Source organism: Trichomycterus rosablanca, chromosome 1 (genome assembly GCF_030014385.1).
Source record: "Trichomycterus rosablanca isolate fTriRos1 chromosome 1, fTriRos1.hap1, whole genome shotgun sequence".
Classification (NCBI taxonomy): Eukaryota; Metazoa; Chordata; class Actinopteri; order Siluriformes; family Trichomycteridae; genus Trichomycterus; species Trichomycterus rosablanca.
This window is the reverse complement of record NC_085988.1, coordinates 9,939,370-9,946,721: the sequence shown is the minus strand read 5'-3', so window position 1 is coordinate 9,946,721 and position 7,352 is coordinate 9,939,370.

Genomic DNA, 7,352 nt, shown 5'->3' with positions numbered 1-7,352 from the left:
GTTTATACACCAATATGATTGAAGTCATTGTATTTTATTGTATATTACATATTGTATTATTTCATATCTTCAGTTAAATTTAGAATATCTTTGATATTCTATGATTCAGTCAATAAATAAAGTGAACATGTTTGGAATGAGGATACTTGTGGACTGGGATTAGTTTTTTCACAAATTTTTATTCAAAAAAATGAGTTTTTCCAACGTTTTAAAATTGAGTCTGTTTCGCTTTTTGGATACAACTTCTCCAGCTGTAGAAAACACACGCTCACATGGCACAGATGAAGCTGGAGTGCAAAGATACTGTAATGACAGCTGGAAGAGGTTTGGATAAACTGTCCTTTGGTTCTTCCAGTATGCCATTGGATCAAGAGACCTGGCAATATTGCCCTCTGCCAGGTATCTCTGCACCTCCTGGATGGCGTCAGCTGTGGCACTTTTGGTCTGTCTGCCTACTTCCATAAGATGGTGCCAAAGATTATCTAAAAACAACAAATTGTCATTTTAGTACATGATGTTCAAACAACAACAATAAAAATAATGCTGAATAACATGCCTGACATGGGTGCAGACAGCTGTTGTGAAGATGGTCCTGGCTGCGGCTCATTTGTGCGTCCGATTACAGACGCACATTCTGACCGCAGTCTGTTGATGGCCTCATTTCCCTTAGAGGAACTGCGGAACCCAAGTGATTTAAATCTGGGGTCTAGAAGTGTTGCTAGGGTCAACACACTTAATGACTCCAGATTGGAAGCAGTGTCTGTGACTCGACGCTTCAGGTGTTCATGTAGGTGTATGGCTGCCTGTGTGTGCAAGGTTGAAGCATTACGCTCTAGTGCAAGATAGAGCATTTTCATCATCGGGATGATCTTTGACCCTGACACTCGCCTCTCTTCAGACAACTCCACTATAGCTTGATGGAAAGGAGCAAGCACAAGAAGTGTTTCTCCTATGATGGTATGCTCATCAGCTGTAAGTGGAGACAGATCTGTTTTTAGAGAGGCCAGAGATACCCACACTGGTTCCCTCTCATCATGCAGCCTTGACAGCATTTCATATGTGCTGTTCCAGCGTGTTGGCACCTCATTGATGAGTTTCAGGGTTGGTCGTCCCATCTGTTGCTGAACTTGAGCAAGCTTCTCCTTGGCTGTAGTGCTTGACCTGAAATATGTGACAATGTGCCTAGCTTTGTGTCTGATGGATGTAAGTGTGGGGACCTGATCACATGATTTTCTAACTAATAAATTAAGTGTATGTGCAATGCAAATTGAGTGCCGAATTTGGAGCTTTCTAGTGGATGCGATCATGTTTGGTGCTGCGTCAGTCACAAGACACTTTACTTTATTGGTAATGGCCCAGTCGTCCATTATGTCTCGTTTGACTTGAGCCAAATTGTCTGCCGTGTGACTTTGTGGAAAGTATTGTACTCCCAACACAGATGTACACAACTGCAAATTCTCATTAATGTAGTGACAGGTAAGAGCCAAGTAAGCCTCCATGTTCACAGATGTCCACATGTCAGCCGTTATACTCACTGCCACAGCTTGCTGTACTTCCATTTTCACTCGTTCCCGTTCCTCCTCGTACCTTTTAGCCAGCATTTGTTTGATGGTCTGAAAATTACACCAAGACAAACCAAAAGCAAATCAATATATTTAAATTAAAGATTAAATAGATTGGATATATTAACTACTACTTTACATCATTTACAGACAAACCTTTCTGGTTGGCAAAACATATGAGGGCTCAAGGACTTTAATCAGTTCCTTGAACCCTTCACTCTCCACAATGCTGAGGGGCTGGCAATCCTTCAGGATAAAATTCAAAAGAGCCTCATTCAGTATCTGCTTCCTGGAAGCTTGATGGTTAAAAATGAAATAAAGAATACATTTATAGGAATCAATAAAAAAGCAATTTGTGAGTAATTTGTAGATTGGCTGGAGACCTGAATTTATCCTGGGTGTATCTGCGGCTTCATTCTCATGTTTGGCCCTATAATGCCTCAGCATTGAGGACGTGGATTTGTTTAAATATGACAGTTCTGCCAAACAAATGTGACATTTAACCTGCAGAACATAATATGAATAGTAAACGAAGAGTCAATTTGAGATAAATTTGAATTCAGATAGATCAAGTGGGATAAAATAACAACGAAATAAAAAAAATACCTTTTTTCCGATGTATGCTCAAAATGGTCCCACACGGCAGAAAACTTCCTTTTGCCTTGAGGCTGCTCCATTGTTTTTGATAAAGAAAGATGAGGGATTCTTTTGGCAGAAGCATCCCGTTTCCAGATGCGCTTCCTTATAAACACAGTTTGGCGCGTCAGTGTTGTTTCGAAACAGTTCCTGTATCGGTCACATGACTTGCTGAACGCAATACGCGCACCGACACGGGGTTCGCTCTATGCGCTCGACGCATGCGCCGACGCATCGGTGTTGACGGACCCATCACTACTTTCAGCGCTTATGCGCTTTTCTTTAACCCGCGGTGGTAACGCTCCCGGCTCTCGCCTTGAAGACCGGGGTTCGCGTCCGCTCTTCATTCTTTCCCTTTTGTCATTTTTAGTTTGCTGCTTCAGCTGCTTCCGTCGGAGGTTTCGATCGGTTTTTGATTTGCCTTTTTATTTTCTCTGTTTATTTTTCTGTTTATTATTAATAAACAAAATATTTGTAATTTATCTCTGCGTTTGAGACCTCCCTTCTTCCCACGTGACAATGTTTATGAATAATTTCTCCTAGTGGAAGCATATAGAGTGTAAATAATAGCGGTCCCAGTACCGACCCTTGTGGAACACCACACTTTACTTTTGTTGTTTCCGAGCATTTATTATTTACATAAACAAATTGAGAGCGGTCAGTCAAATATGATTTAAACCAAGAGAGAGCGAGTCCTTTAACACCTACTGTATTTTCTAGCCTCTCCAGAAACACAGAAACATAGAAACACAGAGAAGAACTGTTATAGCTTTGCTATTTAAAGATGTTTTGTGCTACCAAGAAATAAAACCACAGAGGTGAAGCGGATATTCTTCCATTTACACATGATGTTATAAACCACCTGGTCTTTACACTTAGAAATGACACAGGGGAGGAATAGTAAATAGTAGTTACTCTTAAACTAAAAACTGACCAACATTCTCATTTCATTAAGGTTTTTTTAAATAAATCATATACATCGTATGAAGAAAATGCCATAGCAATCGTAAATGAATCTTAATTGACTTTTTGATTATCTTACTGGCTCATCATAAGGTAAACAAAACCAGACTCCCCTTCCAGATACTGGAAGCCTCTGACCTCCAGTAGCTCCAGTGATCCCCCCCCCCCCCCCCCCCCCCCAATGAGAGCACAGATCCTGCAATGAGTGTGTTTAGGTATATGTGTGAATGTGTGTGTGTGTTTAAATGTAGTGTGTATAGGTATGTGTGTGTGTGTGTAAGTGTAAGTGTGGTGTGTATATGTATGTCTGTGTGTGTGTGTGTAAGTGTAGTGTGTATAAGTGTGTGTGTGTCTGTGTGAGTGTAGTGTAGGTTTGTGTGTGTGTGTATGCGTGTCTGTGTGAGTGTAGTATAGGTTTGTGTGTGTATGCGTGTCTGTGTAAGTGTAGTGTAGGTTGTGTGTGTATGCGTGTCTGTGTGAGTGTAGTGTAGGTTGTGTGTGTGTGTGTGTATGCGTGTCTGTGTGAGTGTAGTGTAGGTTGTGTGTGTATGCGTGTCTGTGTGAGTGTAGTGTAGGTTGTGTGTGTGTGTGTGTATGCGTGTCTGTGTGAGTGTAGTGTAGGTTGTGTGTGTATGCGTGTCTGTGTGAGTGTAGTGTAGGTTGTGTGTGTGTGTGTGTATGCGTGTCTGTGTGAGTGTAGTGTAGGTTGTGTGTGTATGCGTGTCTGTGTGAGTGTAGTGTAGGTTGTGTGTGTGTGTGTGTATGCGTGTCTGTGTGAGTGTAGTGTAGGTTGTGTGTGTGTGTGTGTATGCGTGTCTGTGTGAGTGTAGTGTAGGTTGTGTGTGTGTGTGTGTATGCGTGTCTGTGTGAGTGTAGTGTAGGTTGTGTGTGTATGCGTGTCTGTGTGAGTGTAGTGTAGGTTGTGTGTGTGTGTGTGTATGTATGCGTGTCTGTGTGAGTGTAGTGTAGGTTGTGTGTGTGTGTGTGTATGCGTGTCTGTGTGAGTGTAGTGTAGGTTGTGTGTGTATGCGTGTCTGTGTGAGTGTAGTGTAGGTTGTGTGTGTGTGTGTGTATGCGTGTCTGTGTAAGTGTAGTGTAGGTTGTGTGTGTATGCGTGTCTGTGTGAGTGTAGTGTAGGTTGTGTGTGTGTGTGTGTATGCGTGTCTGTGTGAGTGTAGTGTAGGTTGTGTGTGTGTGTGTGTATGCGTGTCTGTGTGAGTGTAGTGTAGGTTGTGTGTGTGTGTGTATGCGTGTCTGTGTGAGTGTAGTGTAGGTTGTGTGTGTGTGTGTGTGTGTATGCGTGTCTGTGTAAGTGTAGTGTAGGTTGTGTGTGTGTGTGTGTATGCGTGTCTGTGTGAGTGTAGTGTAGGTTGTGTGTGTGTGTGTATGCGTGTCTGTGTAAGTGTAGTGTAGGTTGTGTGTGTGTGTGTATGCGTGTCTGTGTGAGTGTAGTGTAGGTTGTGTGTGTGTGTGTGTGTATGCGTGTCTGTGTGAGTGTAGTGTAGGTTGTGTGTGTGTGTGTATGCGTGTCTGTGTAAGTGTAGTGTAGGTTGTGTGTGTGTGTGTGTGTGTGTATGCGTGTCTGTGTGAGTGTAGTGTGTGTGTGTGTGTGTATGCGTGTCTATGTGAGTGTAGTGTAGGTTGTGTGTGTGTGTGTGTATGCGTGTCTGTGTGAGTGTAGTGTAGGTTGTGTATGTGTGTGTGTGTGTGTATGCGTGTCTGTGTGAGTGTAGTGTAGGTTGTGTGTGTGTGTGTGTGTGTATGCGTGTCTGTGTGAGTGTAGTGTAGGTTGTGTGTGTGTGTGTGTGTGTATGTGTGTCTGTGTGAGTGTAGTTTGTGTTTTTAGACTCGTTTACAGCCAACTTCTTGAGCTCACCTAAAAGAGACTGTCGAGATTCTCCCAGACAAAGTGGTCAGGGTCCACTAACCTGGAGTCAGATCAGTGAGACCACTTCACCAGCTTTGGAAGGCGTCTGTTTTTATACATCAGATTTTTGTAATCCTTTTTAAAAATGGGAAAATGTAAAAGGTTTATTATTTTCGCGATATAAAATTATATGCTAAAATTACTGTTATGCTACTAATTACTTCCTGAATTTATTAAAAAGTAATGAATTGCAGTAAAGATCTTCTGATATCACACATTCTAAAATGTGTGAGCTGCTTCATTTTCACCCCCTTGTGTGGTACTTCCTGTTTAGACCATGTGGTTTATACCACCACTAGCAAATGTAAATAAGACATTTTTATTTTGTGGTTTCATTTCCTGGTCACTAACAGCAGAACTCAACAATAAAACAATAAAACAACAACTGATGTGTGTTTCAGATTAATTTAGTTTTTATTATTAATTATATTTTATTAGATGATTAAAACAGAATAATGTGTTTCACTAAAGTAGTGCAATCTGTTATTCTACTGCTCTAGAGTCCTCTGGTGGAGTACTTTACATCATACAGGATTCGTGTCTGCATACGTTTTGTTATGTAGTGTATTTATGCATGATTATACATATTATCAGGTATTCATTCATTCATTGTCTGTTTTATCTCATTTGGGGTCACAGTGGGTCCGATTCACTAAGCAAAGGTAGGAAACACCCCGACAGGTTGCCAGTCCATTACAGGCCAAACACACACACACACACACACACACTCACTAAGGGAAATTTTGTATCTCCAGTTAACCTGCCTGCACGTCTTTGTACTGTGAGAGAAAACTGGAGTACCCTGAAGAAACCCACACAGACACGGGGAGAACATGCAAACTCCACACAGAAAGGACCTGGACAGCTCCACCTGAGAACCGAACACAGGACCTTCTTACTGTGAAGAGACAGTGCTACCCACCGAGCCACCATTCCTTCCTAATAATAATAACAATATAAACACAAAACTAATCTTGTAATAAAATGACAGTGTGTGTTGTTCTAGTGTGAGTGTATCAGGTGCAGCAGTGTTGTTGGGATTTTTAAATTTACTTTAATCCTACTGGCTTTTATTTGTTAAATATACAGATACAATTAATATAAAGTACAATGCAATTCTTTTTCTGCATATCTCAGCTTGTTTGGAAGGGGTCAGAGCGCAGGGTCAGCCATTGCTTAAGGGTCCAACAGTGATTTGACCAAAAATCTTCTGACTGTCCCATTTATTAGGAACACATGTCCTGTTTGCACTGGTTGTAGGTGTACAGTTAGAGAGTAGAGCTGTTTTCTTATTTTATGCACATACATGTTGTTAATCTTCATCTTGTCTTCCTCTATCAGTGGACACTTTTCGGTCACATGACGCTGTTGGCTCACACCAGTCCAAACTCTGTGGACTCCAACATCTGTGTAGTCAGTCATACCACCCACACCCACCCATACCCTGTTACACCTCCTGGGTTCAGAGAAGATTCAAGAGCAGTTACTCCATCTACTGGTTCATATACAGTGTATCACAAAAGTGAGTACACCCCTCACATTTCTGCAGATATTTAAGTATATCTTTTCATGGGACAACACTGACAAAATGACACTTTGACACAATGAAAAGTAGTCTGTGTGCAGCTTATATAACAGTGTAAATTTATTCTTCCCTCAAAATAACTCAATATACAGCCATTAATGTCTAAACCACCGGCAACAAAAGTGAGTACACCCATAAGAGACTATACCCGTAAATGTCCAAATTGAGCCCTGCTTGTCATTTTCCCTCCAAAATGTCATGTGATTTGTTAGTGTTACTAGGTCTCAGGTGTGCATAGGGAGCAGGTGTGTTTAATTTAGTAGTACAGCTCTCACACTCTCTCATACTGGTCACTGAAGTTCCAACATGGCACCTCATGGCAAAGAACTCTCTGAGGATCTTAAAAGACGAATTGTTGCGCTACATGAAGATGGCCAAGGCTACAAGAAGATTGCCAACACCCTGAAACTGAGCTGCAGCACAGTGGCCAAGATCATCCAGCGTTTTAAAAGAGCAGGGTCCACTCAGAACAGACCTCGCATTGGTCGTCCATAGAAGCTGAGTGCACGTGCTCAGCGTCACATCCAACTGCTGTCTTTGAAAAATAGGCGCAGGAGTGCTGTCAGCATTGCTGCAGAGATTGAAAAGGTGGGGGGTCAGCCTGTCAGTGCTCAGACCATACGCCGCACACTACATCAAATTGGTCTGCATGGCTGTCACCCCAGAAGGAAGCCTCTTC